At 37.6% G+C, this 25,134-nt stretch overlaps 1 long non-coding RNA gene across 1 annotated transcript in view; it reads left to right on the forward strand.

Annotated features, from left to right (window-relative positions):
- Positions 1-7,938, forward strand: part of LOC311442121 — a 52,750-nt gene extending 44,812 nt beyond the window's left edge. Inside the window, exons 2-4 of the long non-coding RNA XR_014696453.1 lie at positions 2,831-2,943; positions 4,348-4,412; positions 6,087-7,938. This is a non-coding gene — a long non-coding RNA (uncharacterized lncRNA). The remainder of the gene's footprint in view (positions 1-2,830; positions 2,944-4,347; positions 4,413-6,086) is intronic.
- Positions 7,939-25,134: the final 17,196 nt, after the last annotated feature.

A 25,134-nucleotide genomic window follows, 5' to 3' on the forward strand; every position in this document is an offset into this window, starting at 1 on the left:
TCTTTGGATGAGAGGACTTTCCATTTATTTTTAGATAGGAGGACTAGCTGACTTCTCCAAGACATTGGTCTTAGAATTTCACCCTTTCACAGTTTCACAGAATTTCTAGGTTGGAAGAGACCTCAAGATCATCGAGTCCAACCTCTGACCTAACGCTAGCAGTCCCCACTAAACCATATCCCTACATCTAAACGTCTTTTGAAGACTTCCAGGGATGGTGACTCCACCACTTCCCTGGGCAGCCTGTTCCAATGCCTCACAACCCTTTCAGTAAAGAAGTTCTTCCTAACATCTAACCTAAAACTCCCCTGGCTCAACTTAAACCCATTCCCCCTCGTCCTGTCACCAGGCACGTGGGAGAACAGACCAACCCCCACCTCGCTACAGCCTCCCTTGAGGTACCTATAGAGAGCGAATTATTTATAATACCCTTATTTATACAGAATTATTTATAATACCCTTATTTATACAGAAATAAAATGGAAGTGTCCACCTGCCTGAAGAATAGCTCTGTAAGTAATTTTTTTTTTCTCTCCTATTGGACAGATAATAGAATGCATGAATTGATTAGAGGAACAAAAAGAGTTCTTCAGGACTAGAAGTGCTGAATGATTATTTTAATGACTACATACATATGTGAAGAGAAAAGAAAGATGTCACCAGTAGAGAGGAATGCAGAAAAGATGCATCATTTCTTCTTTCCTTTTTTATTCAAGGAAAAAGGCAAGTGCTTCTGAGATCTATTCTTGAGATGAGAAGAGACCCCATGCTTTTATTGATTTAAGTCTTCTAATGAAAAAAAAATATATCGAGAAACAAGCAGCTTAGGTGTGAATAGCATACTTTTCAACCTAGCTTCATTTTAAGTAAAAAATAAAAAGTAATTTTTTTTTTCTTTGTGGCCTCTTTCTCAGCATTTTGGAAATGATGTAGTCTTTGCTTTAATTTGTGAGCCCTTAGAAAAGGGTTTGTTTTGGGTTTGTTTCTTGCTTTTCCCTGTGCCATCAAAGATGAATTAAAAAAAATATTAAAAAAAATATTTCACTGCCTTTACCACTGATTACTGAGTAATAGTTTCAAAGCCTGTACGGAAGATGTTTATAAACAAACAACATGGAAGAACTTTCTTTCAATGTCATCAAGAAATCCTGCAAGATGCTACTGATGCTGTTTAGACCAAATTTTGACCATGTGACCACAGAATGGAATAATAAGCACTTACAGATGCAAGTTGAATTAATGACAGCCTGCGTATCCCAGAGTGTGATAAATTATAGTTTGCTGATGGCAGCAGGAACTATTCAAACAAATATTTCTGCATTATGACAATTTCTTAAGGCTTTTATAGAATTCACGTATAATAGGAGAACTGCCTACAGGGAAGATTATTAGGAAACTTAGAAAAAGATTTTCATTTTGTGATTTCAGGAATGTCTGTAATTATCAACATAACCTATCATTTACTAAGTGGTTAGTTGTACATATGAGACTTTTATCTTGTACCGTAATTACAGTATATAGAAACAATATACTTGTTATGGGTGACTGCACATAAGTGGGTGGTTAAATGCCATTAAAACTGTTCTGGAATATATTTATTTATGAATAAATATTTTCAGTGTTCCTTTTAGAAAAATTTACCCTATGACCTTTAGAAAGAGATGCCAAATAAGAAATTTCTGCATAACAGCAATATTAGTTTAAAGCATGTCTTGCTACGCACATTAGAAACCTTCCTGATAAGGAGATTTTAAATTTGACTATTGATAAAATCCTAAGTTTATCACTAGTTTTCGTGTTTCATCTCTTTCACTGTCCCTTTGTGCTCACTGCATTTTGTTTTTATTCAGTGCCTTAATATTTTCTTTCTTATTTGTTTGATCTTAGAAAGGTGTTTGGTTTCGTTTACGCTAACTGCGTATTGTCAGGCACATGCTACAAATAGTGTTATGATATTAACATGGAGAATCCTAGGATTCTGAATGCCTATCAGCTCAATATTTTGACTTTGGAGGAACATCAAGATTATTCTTTAGAACTTGGTAAGAAATTGATGTACATTTAAAGTGAGCTTTGATTTGATTGGAAGATTGAATGACCAGAAAATTCTGCAGAATGCTCCCTCCAAAACCAGAGGGGATTTCACTGCAGCCTCTCCTGATGTAGTATTGCTCTTGAGCTTTGATTAAAATTTCCAGTATGGATCTTCCAACACTTTCTCATGTCAGGCTTTGCAAATGACAAACCTACTGCTACATTAATATTTGGTAATAGCAGATACCAGTGATCTGAGAAACTTCTCTAACTTATTATACTTGATATACTTATTTTATATCCATCTGTTATGTTATAGGTGCAATAACATCCAATATTATTTTAGTGTAGCTGTTATCTTTCATACAGGTAGAAGTTTTAAATAGAGGAGCTCTGCTCCGTTGTGGTCTGTCCCCATTTATTTTTCTCTGGCATGTCTTCTGTATGTTCAGTGGGAAAGGGTACGACAGCTAACAGCTAGTTCTTCCTTTTCCTCTACTACCTTTACATCCTGATCATTTGTCAGCTAAAAAGGCAGACTGGCTCTCTTCTGGACAGCTGCAGTCGCGGTGCAAGTATATTAAGTATTTCATGTTGTCCTAGCAGTGGTAAACAGTCAGAGGAAACTGATGAATCCAGTTGGTACTTGCTTTATTTTTTTTTAAGGAGGGGATGAAGAGCAGCTTTATCTTTCTTAAATGAAGATTTATTTGCTTGATCTAGTATAATATTCAGAGTTTGCTGTAGACCATGTCTGATACCTTTTCTTACAATGATTAATGAAATGTTCTCACAGTGATTAATGGAACATGAAGAAACGGGTTGCTTGGTGTGAGTGAAATGACTGAATCCAGCTTTCTGTTTCTTGACTTGTGTGCAAGAAAGAATAAAACTCAGACAGCAGATGTGGTAAGTTAAGTATAGACTTTATAAGAATAAAAACAATGGCTTAAACTGTTTTTTGTTTGTTTGTTTTGTTTTGTTTGTTTGTTTTCTGTTTGTCTTTTTATTTTGTTTTCCTGAAGAAAGTATCTCTGTTTAAACCCATCTACTTCTAATTATTAATTTTGTTTTATCTCACCCAGCCGTTCATCAGAAGTGTCAGTTTTGGTATGTAACAATTCACTATGAAGCAAAATGAAAGCCTGCTTTCTTAGCCAATTATTAAGATATATATGAAAGTGTATAAGTAAATGCATTTTTGTACATTTAGATATATATGTGTGTATATATATATGTACATACAAGTGTTGGAAAACTATCTGTATGAAGGCAAAAATAACAGTTGGTTATAAAGTGAACAGCTGTTGTAGCCTTCTCTGTGTGTCAGGATGCAACGTTGAGAGATAATTGCATAAGAAACACATCAAGAACTTCATAAACAGTTAGTTTACATAAATGGCACTTTTGTTCAAGTATTACTTGCCTGTTTGGCAGGCATAATCTGTAAAAGGGAATACCAGTAGCTTTTTTTTTTTTTTTTTTTTTTTTTTTTAATTTATCTTATATTCATACATTTCCTGAAAGAACAATCTGGAAGAGCTTCACAGCTGCCACAGCAAAGCTAGCTGTGGCTAGTGCCAGTCCACCCAGCTTGCATTCCTGGGAGCTAATTCTGGCTGCAAAGGTTTTTTTTTCCTAGATAAAATGTATTTGCACATTTATAAATAACTATTTGCACATTTGCACTATTTGCACATTTTAAAAATCATTTGTGCAAGTAATCAAAAGAAACAAAAGGTGCACGCTATATCCACTAGTTAGACATTCTTGGAAGATATTGAAAAGGTACTGTAAGCCATGGCTATATTAAAAAACTGGGGAGGCGTGCATATATATATATATATATGCATGCAGTTCTGGTTTTGCTTGGCTTCTAAAAGCAATACAGCTCTGTATGCAAGCTAATGAGCTTACCTGGCAGGTGGATGAGCTGCAAATGCAACATTTCTTGGGTACAGCTGTGATCTCCTGCAGCTTAGTGCAGATATCAGGGTCTCTATAACATGCTGCATTTTGTAGCCACTAATGTGAATGCTCTGAAGGAACTTTGTAAGGTGATAACTAGGGGCTCTAACTGGTGGTATTTCATTACTTAACAGGAAATAGCAATATTATAGATACACTGAGTAATTCAGGATTTGACTAGAGATAGCAGTGAAAAAATGAGGAAAATCTCAACAAAGCCCAAAGTTTGTGCACAAGTTCTAGCTTCTTTTTATTTATTTATTTAGTTAGTTAGTTAGTTGTGGTGAAATGATGCCCAATATTTTGATTGGGAAAGTGACGCATTTAATTGGTATTTTTGTGTAGAAATTCTTACTGGGAAAGTCTATTTTAAAAAAGATGAAGAATTTATCTTCAGTGATCTGAACCAAGTAAGTGACCACCATTCAAAAATCATTTTATGAAGGACAGAAAAAAATTTGGATCCTAAGTCGTGTCAAGAAAATGAATGAACATAAAATAATACTTCTGTTAATCTTTGTTTCCCTACTTGCCAAGTTCAGACACCAAATCAATTTCATCTGCTTATTTTATAATTTCACAAAATTAATTAATTAATCTATTTTTCATAAGTATGTATTAAAACATACTTTAGATATAAAACAAAATCTTTCTCTAACCCAAATTAAAGTTGTACTGGAATTCATCAAGCTCACTAATTGTACTAGTCCCTCTGGTCATAAGAATGAGAGACCTCTCATTGGTCAGAGGTGAGTAGTGCTGGCCCAGCTCTACCTCTTGCAGATATATACAACTGGCAGTGTTTAAATACAGTGGGTTATTGAAAGAAAGGATAATTCTTTATTTTGTGAAAGTAACAACTAACCCCTTGTATATCAAATATGTCCACTGCAATTTGTAGTCATGTTTCTAAAAGTAGGACAGAAAAAGTAGTATCACTAGTTTAAATATTCTGTTCTGTATATTAAAAGATAAAAGGAAACATTTCACTGGTCTAATATTGAAGGATTGTTTTTTTGTTTGTTTGTTTGTTTTTGTTTGCTTGTTTTTAGTTTAATAGAATGAAACATATTCTTAAGTCAGACCATTAAAAAAAAATCCCAAAATTGTAAATGGGATCTCTATCATACGCTATTATTAAGATATTAAATTAAAAGTAAAGGGAAAAAAAAAACAAACCACTATAACAACATTCAATTATCCAGCATGATTCAGGTGTTTAAGGACACTGATCTTTTCATAATAAATAAGATTTAAGAGATATGGCTTTGCTTGTAGGATAGTTCATGTTGTTATATGGAGTGGGAACATTTCTGTACTGTAAACTGCAACCCCAAGTCATATGGGGTTTTGAGCATGGATGATTTCAGACCTATTAGATATTTATTTTAGTGTTTGTGGTTGATTGGTGAGATTAGCAACTGTAGCTGGAGAAGACTTCGGAAAGTTTCAGTTTTTCAGTTTATTGTGCTAAACTTGTGTTCTTTAAATATCATGCTCGTCTTTGTGAGCAGATGAAAAATGGGTAAAGAAATGCAGACTCAATTCTTTGTTGTTATGTAAGTGCATTTTGCCATGATACAGAATTCAATTTTGAAGAAGTAGACATTAATGTGAAAGTTGTCCAAAGATGTAGGCACTTCAGATCATTATTAGCCTTTTGCTTAATTATGAAAAACAAAAAAAAAAGGGGATTAAAAGAATTAATTTCTCTATTATGCCTTGCCATTGTACAAAGCAATAATTTTTCTATCTCATTCTAAGTCTTCAGTAACTGTTATATATTATATTTGCAATAGTTTTCCTGTGGCTATTCAGACGTCTGTTGTGAATTTATCTGTTTCTTTCTGTTTTAGTAATGGGCTTCCCTTCAAATATCTGACCATTCTTGGATCGGTTGGAATGCGTTATTTGTTGTGGGCTATGGGGCAGGAGGTGGGGAGAATAGGATGGAAGAGTTGGACTCAGTCCAGTCCACAATGGGTGGATAGTGCCACTGTCATGTGTGCCCCTCTGAGGGTGAAGTGAAGTGAGTAGCAAACAGTAGCAATACTTTCTCCTTCTCTGTTTCCAATAATCTGCAGGTTGGGAATATGCTTCAGCAAAGTAGAAAAGGACGATTAGTACAGGCTTGTTGGATATTCCTGGGTGAGATGAAGTGGTCTCACATAGTGTAATTTAATCTGTTTTGCAAAGAAAAATTAGATCACTGAAGTTTAGACAAGAATCACTTCTGTTACGTGTCCAATGCCACATCTCCACAAGGCATCTCAGTGTCTTCTTGTTTTTGACTTACAAAACATTTAAATACCTGAAAGCTGCAATAAAAGGAGACTTATCAGACTGCCCGATACTCTGAAGTCCAAGTCTGCTCTCTGGAGAGACAGTGTTCTTTGCAAACTGGAGATTTCAGCCTTCTCAAGCAGGTGACAGAATGAAAAATGGATCTCCCATACACTAAAGAAACTGATGCAGTTTGTACTGTTAGGTAAAAGTGGATGAGGGGATGGGGTTGGTGGAATCTCCTTGTTTTGCAGTATTGAGAAACCAGGCTTTCATTTTCTCTTCTTTTATGGCGAATACCTGGAATGGAAAATTTTCATCTTGGTGTATTTTAATCTGCAATGGAAAGAGGAGCATTTTATGTGATTTTATATTTAAATTGAAAAATTAATGAAATTCTCAGTTCATCACTGCATGTTTTAAAAAATCCTGCAATAGCAAACTACTCTTACTTAAAATAGCATGAAGGTAAGGATTCTCACTGAGGTTATTAATATTTCTGAAATAGATAAAATAGTGCAGTGGCTTTTGAAACTTCTGACCTTTTCTCTTTCATCTGCAATGTTTTGTGGTTTTGTTTGCTGGCAAGTACATTTTTTTCGCACTGTTCAGTGAGGCTGTAAACTGTGTGGAAGGGAAAGGCAGGACAATCAGAATACAGCATATTGAAAAGGTTGAGGTAGTAAAGCATCTGCCATAGATTATATGAGATCTTAAAATTCTGATACTTAATTTCAGTGACCATAGTTTCAGAGGAAAAAACACAATGGTGCAATACAGATTTAGTTTCCTGAAAAACATTACAGTGAATGGACTTGGTAAAAACTTGAAATATTCTTACTGCAATTTCAAATTGGTAATTTCATGGCTTTCAGGGGATTTTTTAGTGCTATATGAAGGAAATGCAGGCAAACAGAATGCAAAATTCAGCTCACTAAAATGCATGTGGCCTGAGCTAAGACCATTATAGCTTTCTCAATATATAAGGCTATGTTTTAGTCTCTCCTTACTTCCCAGTAAGAAATAAGGTGGAAAAAAAAATAATTCACATCACCAGGGTGAATGAAGTTTGATTGCCTTTGTTGTTCTAAAGTGTGTGAACTGCGAATGAAGCCTTTCCTGGGATTGAGGCACTTGTAATGTTACTTTTCTTGGTGATTCTCTGGACTTTAATAATGCTTGAGCTTGTTATTCAGCATCGTGCCCAGCATGCCCTCCTCCCCTACCTGGCTGCCCATTTTCACAACCTTTGCAGGAGCATAACAAAACTTCATCATTCAGCATGGTTGAAATTGGCTAGAAAGTTGAAAATGCAGTTGTGTGCATAGGCACTGAAAGGGATTGTGTTTGTCTTGCTGGAGAAGGAGACTCTGAAAAGACATGATGGAAACTTCACGTGGAAAATAAAAGAAAGAAAAGGCATAAATAAGGGGAAGGATAAAGATCAAGAGAGTTTATCAAGATGATTGTAATGTTTGACATGTGAGAAAGGAAAGATCTTGTGTTCAGCAGTATTTTATGCGCATGCACATTTCTAAGCTTCCAGTAGTTCTCAAACTTTTCTGTAGTAGATACCTACACTTTCTATACACAGGTTGATTTTCATCTCTGAGTCTTCAATTCTTGTGAAAACCAAGGTTCATTCTGGCACATATTTTCACCAGATAAAGAATATATAGTTATTTGTTTGTTTGTTTTTCCTTCAAGGGAAGTTACCCTTTGGACTTTTCTTCATATATTACTATCTGTGGAGAGGATGGTATTTTGTAACTGTTACTTTAAAAAATAAATAAATAAATAAAATTAAAAAAAAAAAAAAAAAAGAAAAAAAAGAGTCCAGGAGTGGTAAAAGATGTGGTAAATCCTCATAGTATTCTTAAACTAAATCTTTGTTTTATCTTCCATATCCTGGCATGCATTTCTAGAGCAGTTTGAGTACCATATAAAGGACAAGTAAAGATGAAACTTCAGAGCCTGCCTGAACAGTTGGATCACGTCCACATCTCCAAGTGTCCCAGAAGTCCGGGAAAACCTCTCAGACCTTTATTGCTTGATTTTGTAGCCCAGTAAATACGGTTATATTTGCTGCTGCTTGAGGCAGGCAGCAGTCTGTCACATGTCTCAGGAAATGTGTAAAGAATGGGAAATGTATAAAGGGAACGTATAAAAAGCAATGCAAGTGGACCTGGGAACTGAGGAGGAAGAAACCTTAGCACCAGTGTCACATCCCTCCTAGGGTGACCTTGGAATACTAATAGCTCACTTCAATACCCCCAAGCTTCATCACTCTGAGGGGCTTCAAAAGGGTAGATGTAACATTAGAAGAAAGGAAAAGTTTTCCTAAATTTTCTTGTAGAAAAATGTAAAAGACATTACTAGTTATACTTTGCTTTTTTTTTTTGTTTTGGTTTGCTTTCATCTGCGGCTCCATGAGTTTTTCACTGTGCAACATTCCTGTTTAGTTCTGACAGGTTTGTTAGCCCCAAACTGTTCTTTCTAATTCTGTACCTCATGCTAATGTCTGAGTAGTTTCTTCTTTTCCTCAAGTCATTTTGGAGAGCAGAAGCTTGCTGATCTGCACTTTACATCAACTGAAATTTCCAACATTTAGCAACAAAACTGCGAAACCTTATATGACATACAATGAGATTGCCAGCTTAGACTTCTTAATTCAGAGCTTGAATAGTTTGCACAGCCATTTTCCCCTTCCCATTATTTTCCAGCTCTTTTTTTCATTTTTAGTTTATAGCACGACTGCACAGTAGCAGATTTCACTTACATGCTGGTGTACTGCCAAGGGCAGAGAGCGAGAGAAGAAAGAAAGTGCTTTCTTGGATTGAGTTTTCCTCCCCCAAGGGAAGTAACAGACCAGGCTTGGCCAGCATAGCTGTTTCTATAAACTACAGCTTTCTGTACAGTTGTGTATGCAAGGAAAGTTATATTTTCAAATAATTTCATTAATTTTTCATACTTTTGTCCTTCACTTATTTAACAGACAAATAAGATATTCCATGAATAACAGTTCTAAAATGACTGCAGAGTCAATTTTTGATTAATAAATGTAATCTCTAGAAAGATTCTAAGGTATCTTATCCATCAGTGCACTTGTCACCATTTTCCGTGAGTTATATCTTCAACTGTCTTTAAAAAGCAGTATGGTCTAGTGATTTGGCCTGGGGAAATGGAAGGACTAGGGCTCATCTTAGCAATGTCCTTGAATTGCTGTGTGACTGTGACCAAGTTTATTTCAGTGTATCTTGCCTTTCTGCTTGTAAAAATGAGGAAACTCTACCTTCAGTGGAGCTCTGTGATCCTCTGATAAAATGTGCAATGTGAAATCCCAAGTCCATAAAATCTTTGTTCATATAACTGACTTTAAGCTTTTGACCAAACAAGTTAAGAAAGTGCTCACAATGCTTCTGCTCCTTACTCACTTGGGACTCAAAGCACACATTGGTATTCTTCTGCTTTTCATACCATTTTAAATTACATGTTGAAAAAAAAAATCTTTTCTTCATCAAAAACTCCATCCATTTTTGTTGTCATACTGATAATTCAAAAAGCCTACGTGTAACCCAGAGTTTTAGTAACTGGATAGCATGCTGTACTGGGTAGTTTCCATAAAGCTGCTTTTACTGTCTAATTCCTTCATGTACTGAACTCATGTAAGTTTGTCAATATTATCTGGCGTAGAAACAAAACACTTTTTGTTGCTTAGACCTCTGTGATTCTAAGGCAAGGACAGATGCTAAGGAGCTGTTATGTATCATTCCAAAAGCTGTCACTTTTTGTCCTCTCTAAAACTGCTGTTTTTCATATCACTTTAAAGACCTCATTCCATTGTAATTCAAAGGGAATCTTTTGAAGGATATCAGTAGCCATTTGGAGGTTTTAATTTAACAGGAAATATTAGAAATATTGTCAGCTCACTCATCCTCTGTTGATATACAGTATTCATACTGTATTATGATCCCTTATGGATTTCTGTGTGTTTTTAGCCCTTTTAGAAATGTATCTTTTAAGTACATCATAAAGGCACTTGGTTAATTTTTAATTGTGTGTACTCCAATCCATTTTCTAACTATTATGTAGCATCTTTGCCTTCCTCATGCTCTTAAACTCTGTCTCCTGTTATTTTTCCTTGCTAAAATCAGGAAGGCTTTCTTCCTGTCTCTATTTTTTTTTTCAGTATATCAGCAATTTCCAGCATCAGTACTTGAAAAAAATGGTTTTTGATTTTTTTCTTCAGTTTATGCTCTTGAGAGTAAAGAAAATACTTATTACTGAAGTTTTTATTATACTTGCTAGAGCAAAGAATGAAATGAATTTAGATAAATATTGATGTTTATTAACCTGAATGAGGATGCTTTATATCAGGATAATGATAGTATCACTCATGGAGAATAATCAAATTGTTGGTATCTACTTTGCATGTATTTAAAAAGAACATTGATTTTATTATTTTTGTCTGCATTCTTGCTATCTACAATGCCTAGAATAGCCTGCAATCTAATGACAATGAACTATGCAGTTATACTGATAAAAAAAATTAAACTTGAATACCTGCAACTCTTTCTACGAACAAATTGTTTTCATTTTGATTTCCTAGGTATATGATGCCTGTTTCATGTATTCTTTAAGCACTCATTTTCATTTTATATAAAAGCTGTGGTACATTTCAAATAAGTGAGCTTGTACTTGTTTGAAGTTGTCTTTTATCCACAGCAAATCCAGTGGAACAGTAAATGCTATATCAAATACTGCAAGCCACTGGCAATTTTTTATGCTTTTGCCCAATGCTTACAATTTTATAAGTAGAATACCAAAGCTCCTCTAGCTCCTCTTAACTTTCATGCAAACCAGATTGTCATATCTGATGCTTGGCTACAGAAGTAGACTCCAAGTCAGAAGAGAAATAAATCTAGAAAGGGAAAGCAAGTAAAGATATTATAAAAAAAAAAGAAAAAAAAAAAAAGAAAGAAAAAAAAAACTACTGCTGTCCTTGGCTAAGTAAGACCTATAGAACTTCAAGGAAAACATGATTTTTTTTTCATTTGACACATAGTACCCCACCAGGTCTGTGAGAGACTAACATCATGATTTTGGCTCTGCTCTTAAGGATATCATCTGAAGTGGACAGGAGGGAGCTGGGCTTGTTCAGCCTGGAGAAGAGGAGGCTCAGGGGTGACCTTATTGCTCTTTACAGATACCTTAAAGGAGGCTGTAGAGAGGTGGGGGTTGGCCTGTTCTCCCACGTGCCTGGTGACAGGACGAGGGGGAATGGGCTTAAGTTGAGCCAGGGGAGTTTTAGGTTAGATGTTAGGAAGAACTTCTTTACAGAAAGGGTTGTGAGGCATTGGAACAGGCTGCCCAGGGAAGTGGTGGAGTCACCATCCCTGGAAGTCTTCAAAAGACGCTTAGATGTAGAGCTTAGGGATATGGTTTAGTGGAGGGCTGTTAGCGTTAGGTTGGAGGTTGGACTCGATGACCTTGAGGTCTCTTCCAACCTAGAAAATTCTGTGATTCTGTGTGATTCTGTGATTCTGTGATCTTGAGATTTCTGTAGGACATGATCCATTCTTTTTAGGATTTTTGGCAGGACTCCTCCATACTATTTGCCTCCAGCATTTTAAGTATTGTATTGGGTTTATGTGGCAAGATTTTGGTAGCAGGGGGCTGCAGGAATATCCTCTGTGAGAGGAATCCAGCAGCTACCCCATGTTAAATAAGGGCTGGTTTCAGCCGGCTCCAAAGGGATCCGTTGTTGGACAGAGCCAAGCCAATAAATGATGTTTTTTGCACCCCTGTGAGAGCAGATTTAAGAAAAGGAAAAAACTTTCTGCAAACAGCATCTGTGAGAGTAGGGAGTGAGAAGCAGCCCCACAGCCCCCAAGTGCAGGAGGACAGAAGGTACTCCAAGCACGGAGCAGCAGTTCCCCTGCGGCCTGTGGACAGGCCCCTGGTGGAGCAGGCTGTCCCCCTGCAGCCCGTGTGTCACATGGAGCAGATCTCCACGCTGCAGCCTGTGGAGGAGCCCACGTGGAGCAGGTGGATGTGGCCTGGAGGAGGCTGCAGCCCATGGAGAGCTCCTGCAGGATAAATTTGGGAAGGACGGCATCCCGTGGGAGGGACCCCACATGGAGCAGGGGCAGAGAGTGAAGGAGCGGCAGATGACCAAGTGTTAGGAACTGACCACAGCCCTCATTCCCTGTTCCTTTGCCTTGCATGGTGGGAGGAGGTAGAAGAGGGTGGATGTGGAGAACGTTTTTAGTTTGGTTTTAGTTTCTCACTGCTTGTTATCAATTGGTAATAAATTTTATTAATCTCCCTATGCTGTCTGTTTTGCCTGTGATTATAATTGTTGAGTGATCTCCCTGTCCTTAACTCTTCAGTCCTTTCCATTGTATTTTCTCCCCCTTTCCCTTTGAGGGGTAGGGAGAAGGAGGGAGAGAGCAGTTGTGGAGCTCAGCTGCCCAGCTGGGTAAAATCACCACAAGCACCTAAGCACTTAAAAAGAAAACAAAATAAGTCTTTACAAGGCAGTCCAACAGAACACTCTGATGACTCTTTAAATACAAATTACATAATATTGAGCCTTTTGCAGTTTTGATATTCACACTTTATTTTTATATAATGTTCTATCACACAGATTTTCAGATGGAAAATCTCCCACTGAATGATAGTCAGGGCAGTAATCTGCTTTAGAGGCTCCTTTAGTCTGTTCTGATTAGCAATAACACTTCTCTAGTTAAAAGCATTGCTTGGCATGACAGTTACTTGTGATGAACAATTTTTTTATTTATTTTATTATTTTTTTTAAGTCTCTGGACATCATACTATACATGCATTTTAAATAGCAGTTTAGCTAGCATTGTTCTTGTGGAAAAACATGAATTTCTTTGCTAGCCATCTCAGTCCTAACATTCACTTCCCTCCTATGCAGAGAAGGGAAAACAAACATTTTGCTCAGAACAACTATGCCCCAAGATCAGACAAGAGGAATTAAAGCAGAATTTAAACACCCATGAGACTCTTCCCTATTTTGCACCAGGAGGTGCTGTTTTTTATGATCCTGATAAGAAAGGCACTCAGACTCTGCAAAGAACAATTTTAAATGCTATTTGTCGGAGTCAACACAAAATGCTATAGGTACGTTTATGTCCCTTCAAATGGTGGGAGCTCTGAGCTGTGCAACATCGAATGGGACTCTGATCACAGTGCAGCATGCTGTGCAGATCCCGCCCATATAGAGGCTCACTGGTTTGCTCCTCTGAGCTCTTACAGGATTTTCTTACAAGGAAAACAATTCTATTCATCATTTCTGCTATCCAACAAAGAGTGTTCCCATGGGAACTTGCTGCTGTAACTCTTGATAGATGCAAGGACATGTAGGTAGTTTACTTGCTAATATTGAGTGGGAGCTGCCTGTGGTCTCCTTTGTTACAATCAACATCCCAAGGGATGTGCACAGCTGTCCCACACAGCCTGATGGTTACACTGTAGTTGCAGCACAGCTTGGGCCTGGATCTGCCCAGATTAATGGCTGTGTGCATCACTAACTCCTTGACATACAACAATATCTCTGTCCTTGGAATTGCAGAAATTGTAAAATCCTTGTAATTCTCCTCCATGGTGTGCTCTGCTCAACTTGAGTGTGACAATGCTAAGAGGTATCGATGACAAATGTGGGGTTTTAACAGATTTCCCTTTGAATAATAAGGGACAAGTGAGATTTAAAAATACTGGTCCTGCCTAGGTTTGCACTGCAGTAGCTAATACCACCAAAATCATCCTTTTTGCAAGGGTAAAGTTGCAGGAAAACAGTGGTGAGTCAGGTTCAGATTTCTCTCAAATCATACTTCTAATTTGTCAGTCCTAATAAAAACACCTGAGAACCCTCAGCATTAAATTTGTTTTCATATCAGATTTGTCCATCTTTGGTTTTACAGCTTGTCCTTGTCTCCTAATTGCAATGCAAATTGAGAGGCTTTGACTTGCAGTGTACTTGCACCAGGAGGGACGTCACAGTCTGAGAGTTTTCCTTTAGTCATGTTGTGCACTGGCACTAAGGAGTGAAGCAGATGCTGTGTTAAACCACAAGAAAGTGACTTAATCCTTTTGACACCTGCACTGGGAAGCTCAGTGCTTTGTGGCGGTTTTGGTAGGAAGCAGCATGCTATGTTGTCAGAGCTTTAACAACAGCAGCTGCTCGGATGGACCTCAACAGCCCAGATTCATGGATGCCTTGTGGCTGGTGTTTCAAGATATCTAAATCTAAACTGACTTTGCCCTCTTTCATGCTGCTCCAGTCTATCCTTTGTACAGTCCTCTAGACACACCCTAAAGTAAGACATCAAAAGTAGCATAGTTGCACATAGGATTGAGAATACTTGCACAACCTTAACAATGTAGGAGAGAATCCTATCCTAGCAAATTAAGCTTAGTTTGCTTTATGTAATATTTGTTGAATCCGAATTTAAGATAGTATAATAATTCACTGAAATAAACCTTCTAGGGAAATATGGAATGAAAAGGCGTTCATCAGTTTCAGCTGTGCAGGTCTGTGCCCCTGTTCATGCATCTTGTGATGCCTTTCAGTATGTGGCAGCCTGTTTAACAACTGTTAAAAAAAAAAGGAAACTTAAGCAAAGAAATAATTGGACACACTTCTCCTTTGTTTTGCAGAGCTTTTTTTGGGTTCGTTACTGTTCAGTGAATGGTCAGGACTGTACTTGCCATTTTACCTAAAAACTATACCAGCATGATGTTGTTCTAATTAGCATAGTTGTGGGTCTTCTGTATGTACGTGGGATGGATGGATGACATATTGTGAATAAAGTCAGCAATGCGAGGCTTCTCAATAGGGCATCCTGGTGGCTTAATATTCTTTGAGTGTTCTTCTCTTACTGCATTATATGTGAGAAATGATTAAACAGAGAAGTCATTAGCCAATTCAAAAACAACAGTGAAATTTCTTTCATAGAGCAAGCCCACCTAGAACTTCTCATGACAACTTCAATAAACTGTCAAAGCACAAAGGATTTGGAGATTCAAGCTCCTAACCTCAAGAGGTAAAACTCTTCTAGTTTATGTTATCGCTTCATGTTGCGGTGCCTAGAATAGAGTTTTGGTTAATTGAACTAATTATTTCAAATTTCACTCCCTTGTATTTAAAACAGAGTTTTTCTTAACGGCTCAGATTTAAAACAGGTTTATTAATAGTCAACAAACATTAACTCTTACCTTTTGTATAGTTTGTGTGACTAAATTAGGAAACACACACACAAATACCTAAATCAATTCCAGTGTCTTACGGATTTCCAAGCTTGCACTGGCTGTTTTTCATTTTCCCTTGTTTATTTGTGTTTGCTGAAGGCACTTCAGAAAGTGCTAGGATTATTAGAATGATAAGTATAAACTGCTGTGATTGATGTTTTCTTAACTTGTAGTGATGGGTCCAGACCACTTTTCAGTTTTATTTTTCTAGTCAAAATTAACTGTTTTCTTCTTCATTCCTCTCTAGTATATTTTATTTCAGCTGTTCCATGGTTTGCATTTCTGAATTTGTTACTATTTTTTCTTAAGTCCCCAAACAGTTTCATAATTTAGTTGCAATATTTCATGATATGGTAATTAATATCAGCACATGCAAGTTGTTGGTATTCAATTTACAGCCTGTTTAAAAAAATACATATAGTTGAATTTAACTTATTTCAGGGTTTCCCTTCTGAATCTGCTCATGCATATGAAATTTCATAAGCCAAAGGCAATCATATGGTATGGCAACATTATGTAAAAATATAGTACTGGTTCTGGAGAGTGTCTGAATGTCTTTACTGAATGCAGACCTCATTTTTTTTCCCTGTCTGGTAAACTGTAAAAATTAAAAATTCCTATTTTCCCATTTTTATTCAGGTAAGCCTTCTATAACTTCAGTTTGAGAGCTTCTGTTTTAAACAAAGCTCTTCAGATTTCATAAGAACTGCTTATCCCTGTCCAAATCAGCAAGCTGAGTCAATCCTGGACAGAAGCAAGTAACAAACTTCCATGTTAATATCTCAGATCTGTGTTAGAATATAAAATCAATTTATGATGAATTAAAATCTGTAGATTTTTTATTTTATTTTATTTTATTGTTTTTTCCAAAAAGGGACATCTCTGTTTAAACAGATTTCCTTATCTTCAAATAACATTTAGCAGGGGAATTTAAGGAATGAGGAGTCATTTCACAAATGGATGTATAAATATAAATCTCCACCATAAAAAATGATACAGTTACATCACTTTCAGGCAGTGCTTCTGTATATAAAATAAATATATTCATTTATTTTTATAAATATAAATATATTTATATTTATATTAAATATTTATAGTATATAAAATAAACTTATGTATACATTAAAATACAGCAAATGAGGAAAAAAAATAAATCAGATTTTCCAATGTATATTTTAAATTTTGTTATTGAGAAAAGCACTTGACATAGTTGAAAGTGAAAAGACATTTCAAGCACTCAGAATCCTTATTTATGTTGAGAACATTTTTTTCATAAGAACTATATGTCTCTTGAAGAGATGAAATGTATCTGAATTCTTTGCAACCAAAGTACACTGAAATAGAAATCACTGCTGTACAGAAGAAATATCCCTTATCAAGACAGACTTGTGGTTCCAAGGATAAAGTTTTGTTACAGATAACAAAAAATGTTTCTTTTGCAGTCAGCCTATGCTGTCCTAACTAATGGATATTTGATTTTAATGTGAAAAGATAAAAAATTTCAGTCTTTTAAAGGGAAACATGAAACCCTAAAATTAGAGTTGGATAAAAATAATAGATAAATAAAAGGATCTACTGTCCTAATTCATTTTCAGATTGGTCCTGAGCTAATGCTAGTAAGGTTAACAATTTGAAGCCTGTGTGTCTGCAGCCTTTATGGTGGAAAGGATGTTTCTGAGGTGAGAAAGGAACTGCAGAGGTCACTGGTAGAAGTGTGTTTTCACTCTCATTTTCAAGGTTTATTATTATTATTTATTATTTTTAAAAATTATTATTATTATTTCTAATCCCCACTTTGGGGGAAAATGTGTTGTCCACATGAAAGTCTTTATGCCAGGCATTGTTGGTCTTTACTCAAACCTGGTGTTACATGGAAAAATAACTAGCAAGTATCTATTTTCCTGTTAAAATTAGAAGGAAATGAAGATTAAGTAAGTACATAAGTGAGCCCTAGAATTCAGAAGCATTGACAGTAATCATAATATAGGTATAATAATGTCCTACCTAATCCTTAAGTAGGAGGAAGGTATTAGACAGGTAATAGTATTGCCAATAATGTAGCAGACTGAAAATACTGGAGAAATAATTTCTGAGTAGTCAGTGATGTGATTTTCTTTTAAATAAGTCACCTTACCCATGTCTTGTCCTGTTCCATTCCTCCTGTGTAAATCTTCCTCTAAACATTGATATTTAAGGTCAAATTCATCAAGTTTCAGATGTTGCAATTCACTTCAAGAAGTTCAATTCAGTGAAGTGTTTCCTATAAGTAAATTGTGTCAAATGCTGCCTTTTTTGTCCTTTGAGTTTCAGAAGATGTTAAGTGTAAGTCAGTAAACATGATTATGGTCTAATTACTTTCCTCCCCTTTTGAACGGTAGACTGTTTATAAGATGTCTGTATGTATTCATATTTGCTGTCATGTATACTTAAAAAAAAATAAATCTGGATTCTTTTCCTTTGAAAATTATTTCAAATGAAACCTGAAAAATCAGCAGAAATGATATAACATGGAAATTGGGATAAACTTGTGTGCAGTGTTACCTCTCAGCTCTTCAGATAAGAGGTCTTTCAAAGTTATCTCCAAGCACTTTTCTCAGAAAGCAGATTTACTGCTTTGCAGATAACCTGGTTTTACTCAGTTCATTGCTGAAGAATGCAGTTGTTGGTGGGTATCGTGCCAGCCATACTGGGTCTTCTTGGCATGTCAGAATCATTTGTCCCATCTTTCCCTGAATCCCAGTCTCTCTTTTTCTTTTTTTTTTTTTTCCTTTTTTTTTTTTTTTTTTAAAATATTCAGAATAAGGTTTCTAATGAATTTCCTCTCTGAAAGTAGGAGGGGTAGAAAAAACTTTTTCAGAAGGAATAAATTTGCTTTTGAAGGAGAGTTATCAGTCCCTGACAATTAAAGAAATTGTGAAATAGTTTTATAAAATATTGTATTGCAGATATACAGAATGTTCCTTATCTTTTTTGTATCTTTATTTACTCAATATGACTGAGAAACCACTTACATTTCTATACAGAAATATGGAGGTGTATCTTGCTTTTAAACAACAAGATGCTGATCTCATTCATATATGCATAGGAGCTTTTTGGAAATGGTCATACTGAAGTCATGAAGATCACTTGTGAGGTGACATATTATTTGGCATAAAAAATGATACCAGAAGAAAAGTCATAATGTGAGTAACAATTCAGATTTTCAGGTCGTAGCTTTGATATATCAAATAACCCATTGAACTTTTTGGTAGTTTAGTAATTAATTAAAGATCAATACAGATTTTGCTTCAAGGAGCTGAATGGGATAAATGACTACTAAAGAAAGAGGGAACAGAGTTCTGCAAGGTGACCTATTGGAAACGATATTCTGAATGCAGAAAATATCCATAATTGTTAAAATGCATGCAGAGTAGGCAATTTAGATAACTAGGTGCATATAATTTCACAGACAGTTATTTCATTTCTAACTGTAATGGAAAAAATTGTTTTCATTGAAGCTGAAGTCTAAGAGTACATGGGCATAATCTATGTCTTTATAACTACCAAAAATAATATGCATTTTCTATATTTTGACCATAGGAAGCATTAAAAAACACTTGAAAGTTTTCACAGGAATGCAAAACCATCACAAATGAGGAAAACTTCCTTGAATGTTAACTTTGCTTTATTTTTTATCTTGTGACTTATATACATCAATTATGAATACTATATTTGTAATAAAAGCATGGGAAAACAAAATTGCAATATAATGAACTTTCTACCCACTATTCTGTTCATATCACTTTAAATAGTTCATGAACATTGTAAAAGGAATAAAATTGTAAAATATATCACTTCTTTTTCATTATAAATCCTACCTATGGTGGTAATGGGTAAAGACTCTTAAGACTGGAAAATAAGTTCTTGTTCTTATCTTGTGCATTTAGAAGTTATGAGTTATTGCTATTTCACTTCATGATGGTAATTTGCTTTGTTGCTTATGTGCAAGAGTAGACAAACTTCCTAAGAAACAAAGCGATGCCAGGAAAATGTAATTATGAAACCATAAATTGTAGCATGGCAAAATAATACATTCAGATATAAAACTCAACATAAAAGCAGAATGACTTAGATTTAAAATCAATTAACTTCCTTTATTTTTTGATGTTTTGAATTGCATTAAAATGTTGTACTTTGAATATTATATTAATCCATAAGAGCTGTCTGCTTGTTTGTTCTGTCTTTAGCAAAATGTATCCTTATTTTTGTCTGCATCACTTAAAGGAGAAACATCTGGCTCTAAAACTTGTCCTTTGCTAGTAGTGATCTAATGTTAATTCACCTTTGTAGTTTGTTTAAGACTGTTATTGTTCAAACTAAAAACAGATACACTACACAATACTATGTAATATGTAACAGTACTACATAATGGACACTGCGTAACAGCGTCTTCAGGTACCCCTCTCTCTCTTAACAAATGCATGCTTGAAAAATCCAACTTCCTTTCCTAGCTAGGAGGAAGTCTATGGGATCTGTGAAGTGAATTACCATCACAGAAGAATACTATTTTAGCTTGTCATGGCTTCAGGAAAGTTCTTATTCTCATGTGTGCTCTGGAAGAACCTATATGCCTTTACAGGTATATGGTTTACTTGGTCCCTTCTTGCCACTGAGCATCCCTGCCAGGGTACTGATGTGTTATGAAGAGAATGTATAAATATTATATTTTGTTATTTCTTTGACACTCAGTTCTCCAAGTAATACCGCATTCAACAGTATGTTAGAAAAGACAGAAGAGATGAGATCCCACCCAAAATATATTGAAAATTAGGCTAATTTTTAAAATATTCTAGCAGAATTAAGTGCAATTTGCTGCCAAAGCTATGGGCCTCTATGGTATTTTCATGAAAGAATAGTGAACCATAGAGGATAAGCAAGGCACAGTAAATCAAGAATGGGAGTTTATTCCTAGTTTGTAATTATAGAAGTAATTATAAAATCATAAAACCAAAGATGGTTTGGGTTGGAAGGGACCTTAAAGACCAGCTAGTTCCAACTCCTCTGCCATGGGCAGGGATGGGGCATCCACAGCTTTTCTGGGCAACCTGTTCCAGTGTGTTGTGGTTTAACCCAGTCGGCAGCTAAACACCACACAGCCATTTGCACACCTTCCCCCCTCCCTCTCTGGGATGGGGGAGAGAAATGGGAAAGTGAAGCCTGTGAGTTGAGATAAAGACAATTTATTAAGACAGGAAAATAATAATAACGATAATAACAATAATGATGATAATACTAGTACTAATAATAGTGTGTACAAAACAAGTGATGCATAATGCAATTGCTCACCACCCGCTGACCGATGCCCAGCCTAACCCTGAGCAGTCCAGTCCCCTCCCCCCAGCTAGCCACCCCTATATATTGTTTAGCATGACGTCAGATGGTATGGAATACCCCTTTGGCTAGTTTGGGTCAGCTGCTCTGGGTCTGTCCCCTCCCAGCTCTTGCTGCACCCCGAGCCTGCCCATTGGCAGGACAGAGTGAGAAGCTGAAACGCTCTTGGCTTGGTATAAGCACTGCTCTGCAACAATTAAAACATCAGCATGTTATCAGCACTCTTCTCATCCTAAGCCAAAACATAGCATTCTACCAGCTACCAGGAAGAAAATTAACTCTGTCCTAACTGAAACCAGGACACAGTGCCTCACCACCCTCAGAGTAAATAATTTTTTCCTTGTGTGTAGCCTGTCTACCCTCTTTTAGCTTAAAAACATTGCTCCTTGTCCTATCACTACATTCCCTGACAACAAGTCCCTCTCCAGCCCCATTAGGTAGTGGAAGGCCTCTATAAGGCCTCCCTGGAGCCTTCTCTTCTCCAGGCTGATCAGCTCCAACTCTCTCAGCCTGTCTTCATAGAAGAGGTGATCCAGCCCTTTGATCATCCTCATGGCCCTCCTCTGGACTTGCTCCAACAGGTCCATGTTGTTATTCTGCTGGGGGCTCCAGAACTGGATGCAGTACTTCATGTGGGGTCTCCTGATAGCAAAGCAGAGGGGAACAATCACCTCCCTCACCTGGCTGGCCACACTTCTTTTGATACAGTCCATGATACAGTTGGCTTTCTGGACTGCAAGTGCACATTGACAGTTCCTGTTGAGCTTCTCATCAACCAACACCTCCAGGTCCTTCTCATCAGGGCTGCTTTCAATCTATTCTCCACTCAGCCTGTATTTTTGCTTAGGAATTCCCTGGCCTAGATGCGGGACCTTGCATTTGGCCTTGTTGAACCTCATGAACCTCATACAGAGCCAGCACTCAAGCCTTTCAAAATCTCCCTGTATGGCCTCCCTTCCCTCCAGCATATTGACTGTACCAACTTGGTGTCATCCACAAGCTTGCTGAGAGTGCACTTGATCCCACTGTCCCTGTTGCTGACAAAGATGTTAAATACGTGTAGCACCAGTCCCAATACTGACACCTGAAGAATACCACTTGTCAGTGGTCACCACCTGGACATCAAGCTGTTGACTGCAATTATCTGAGTAGGACTATCCAGCCAATTCCTTACCACTGAATGGTCCATCTGTCAAACCCAGGTTTTCAATTTAGAGATAAGCATGTTGTGCAGGACAGCATCAAATGTTTTGCACAAGTCCATGTAGATGATGTCAGTTGCTCTTCCCTTATCCACCAACACTGTAATCCCATAGAAGTACACCAAAATTTGTCAGGCATGATTTACCATTAGTGAAGCCATGTGGCTGTCACCAATTACCTCTTTGTTTTCTATGTAACCTAATAAAGTTTCCATAAAGATCTTCTCCATTGTTTTGTCAGGAAGAGGTGAGACTGCCTGGGCTGTAGTTCCCCAGGTCTTCATTTTTTCCCTTTCTAAATTTCTTTCCTCTTCCCCTTCCCCTTCCCTTTCCCCTTCCCCTACCCCTTCCCCTTCCCCTTCCAAGTGGGAACTTCACTACACTGCCACAACTTCTCAAATATGGTGGGTGGTGGCTTAGCAACTTCATCACCACTTCCCTCAGGACCCTTGGATACACCTCATCAGGTGTCGTGGTTCCGCTTGAGTGGGCAGCTGAGCTCCACCACAGCCGCTCTCTCACTCCCCCTCCTCAAAGACGAATGGGGATAAAATATGTGAAAAGGGCTCAAAGGTCGAGATAAGGATGAGAAAATCACGCAGTAATTATTGTAACGGGCAAAACAGACTCGGCATAGGGAGATAGTAAGATTTATTGCCTATTACTAACAAGCTAGAGAAGTAGGAAACAAAGCAAAGAAACCAAAAGCACCTTCCCCCCCCCATCCACCCTCTTCCACCTCCTCCCCCCGAGTGGTGCAGGGGAACAGGGGAATGGGGGTTATGGTCAGTCTGCAGCACTTCTTCTCTGCTGCTCCTTCTTGGACACTCTCGTCCCCTGTGCTGTGGGGTCCCACCCACGGGATACAGTCCTTGCTGAACTGATCCGGCGTGGGCTTCCCACAGGCAGCAGCTCTTTCAGAACTGCTCCAGATACGGGTCCGTACCACGGGGTCCATCCCTCAGGAGAAAACTGCTCCAACCTGGCTCCCCCACGGGCAGCAGCTCCTGCCAGGCACCCTGCTCCTGCATGGTCTCCTCTCCACGGGCTGCAGATCCGGCCTGGAATCTGCTCCGGCAGGGGTCTTCCACAGGCGGCAGCCTCCGTCAGTGCAGGGCCACCTGTTCCACCATGGTCTCCTCCACGGGCTGCAGCGTGGAACCCTGCTCCACCGTGGTACTCCATGGGCTGCAGGGGGACATCCTGCTTCACCATGGTCCTCACCACAGGCCGCAGGGGACTTCTGCTCCGGCGCCTGGAGCACCTCTCCCCCTCCCTCTACACTGACCTTGGCACCTGCAAGGCTGTTCAAGGCTGACTCTCCCGGCTGCTGTCTGGCACAGCGTTTTTTTCCCTGTCTTAAATATGCTCTCACAGAGGCGCAAACAACATTGCTTATTGGCTCAGCTCTGGAAAACAATGGGGCCCTTCCCAAACATGGGGCAGCTTCTAGATCTTTCTCACAGAAACCACCCCTATGGCTCCCTGCTACCAAAACCTTGCCACGTAAACCCACTACATCAGGTCCCATGGACTCATGCACCTTCATGTTCCTTAGATGGTCTCAAACCTGACCTCCTACAGTGGACGGTTCTTCATTTTCCCAGTCCATGCCTTTGCCTTCTGGGATTTGGGTAGTATGGCTAGAATACTTGCCAATGATGTGTGAGGCAGAAAAGTTACTATGTACCTCAGACGTCTCTATATCTAGAGTAACCAGATCTCCCATTTCCTTCAGAAGCAGGCTCACATTTTGCCCAGTGTTCCTTTTATCACTGATATATACTCACAGAAGTTTTTCATGTTGCCTTTGACATCCCTGGCCAGATCTAATTCTAGCAGGTCTTTCCTAACCCAGTCCATGGCTGCTTGGATAATTTCTCTGTATTCCTTCCAGGATACTTGTACTTTCTTCCACCCTTTGTACGCTTTGTTTTTGTGTTTGAGTTTGTCCAGGAGCACCTTGTTCATCCATGCAGGCCACTGTGTGCTTTTGGGCAAAACACATGCAGTTAAACATTCAAAAGCCACTGTTGCTTTCTGGAGGAGCTGTGAGTCCCTACCCCCCCCCCCACCAAAAAAAAAAAAAAAAAAAAAAAAACAACAAAAACAAACAAACAAACAAACTTAGAATTCACACTACTGGAGATCCCAGACTGGAGTGCTTGTGCAGCCACTTCAGCTCTGATGACCCTGGTATTTGTTTTCAAAGCAGACTTCATTTCATGCAGTGAATCAGTTCTGTACTCAGTCGAGGCTGAAATTAAGATTGCCCTCACAAGTATGTTTCTCTAATAGCACAACTCAGGTAGTGTTTAACAGCATCACACAACTGAAGAAGTGGTGGCAATGTGATTCATTCACTGATGTTTAACAAATGCTTAAAAAAAATAATTATGTGTCTTTTGAAATTTCATACAATAATATTCAGTCATTTATGGGGAAGTTAGATTACATTTCTTGCATTTAATTTTGCAGTTATAATTGCAGAAGAATGGCAACAAGATAATGGAATTTCTTAACATTTTGAGAAGAAATTAAACTGTCAGCATAGACATTATAGAAACTATAACTGTGGCACTATAGAAATTAAAAACACTTCACTACTTATGAAAGTGTAGGACATCAGTGCTATCTTAGCTTTTTCTTCTTCCAAAAAAGGAGATGACAAAATGCTTTATCACCCATTTTTTCTGTGGTATAGCAGAAATATTGCAGCCATGTATTTTGGAAGCTATTTGTATGACACGCATTTTAATTCAGGTAGTTGTTACTATTATGAGTTTTGAAGTCATGTGAGCAAGATTGCTGTTAGTGACAGAAATAATGGAGATTATGCAATTTAACTACAGGATTTTTTATTTTTTTTTTCAGTCTAACATGTGATATCCACTGTCTTCTATGAATCCCGAATACAAATCTTTGCAAAGAAAGGTGATTGGTTTAGCAGGAGAGACGAGTTTTATGGGAATTTCACTCTCTGTACAGGAAGTGTTGAGGC

Source organism: Aythya ferina (genome assembly GCF_964211825.1).
Source record: "Aythya ferina genome assembly, chromosome: 1".
In the NCBI taxonomy this organism is placed as follows: Eukaryota; Metazoa; Chordata; class Aves; order Anseriformes; family Anatidae; genus Aythya; species Aythya ferina.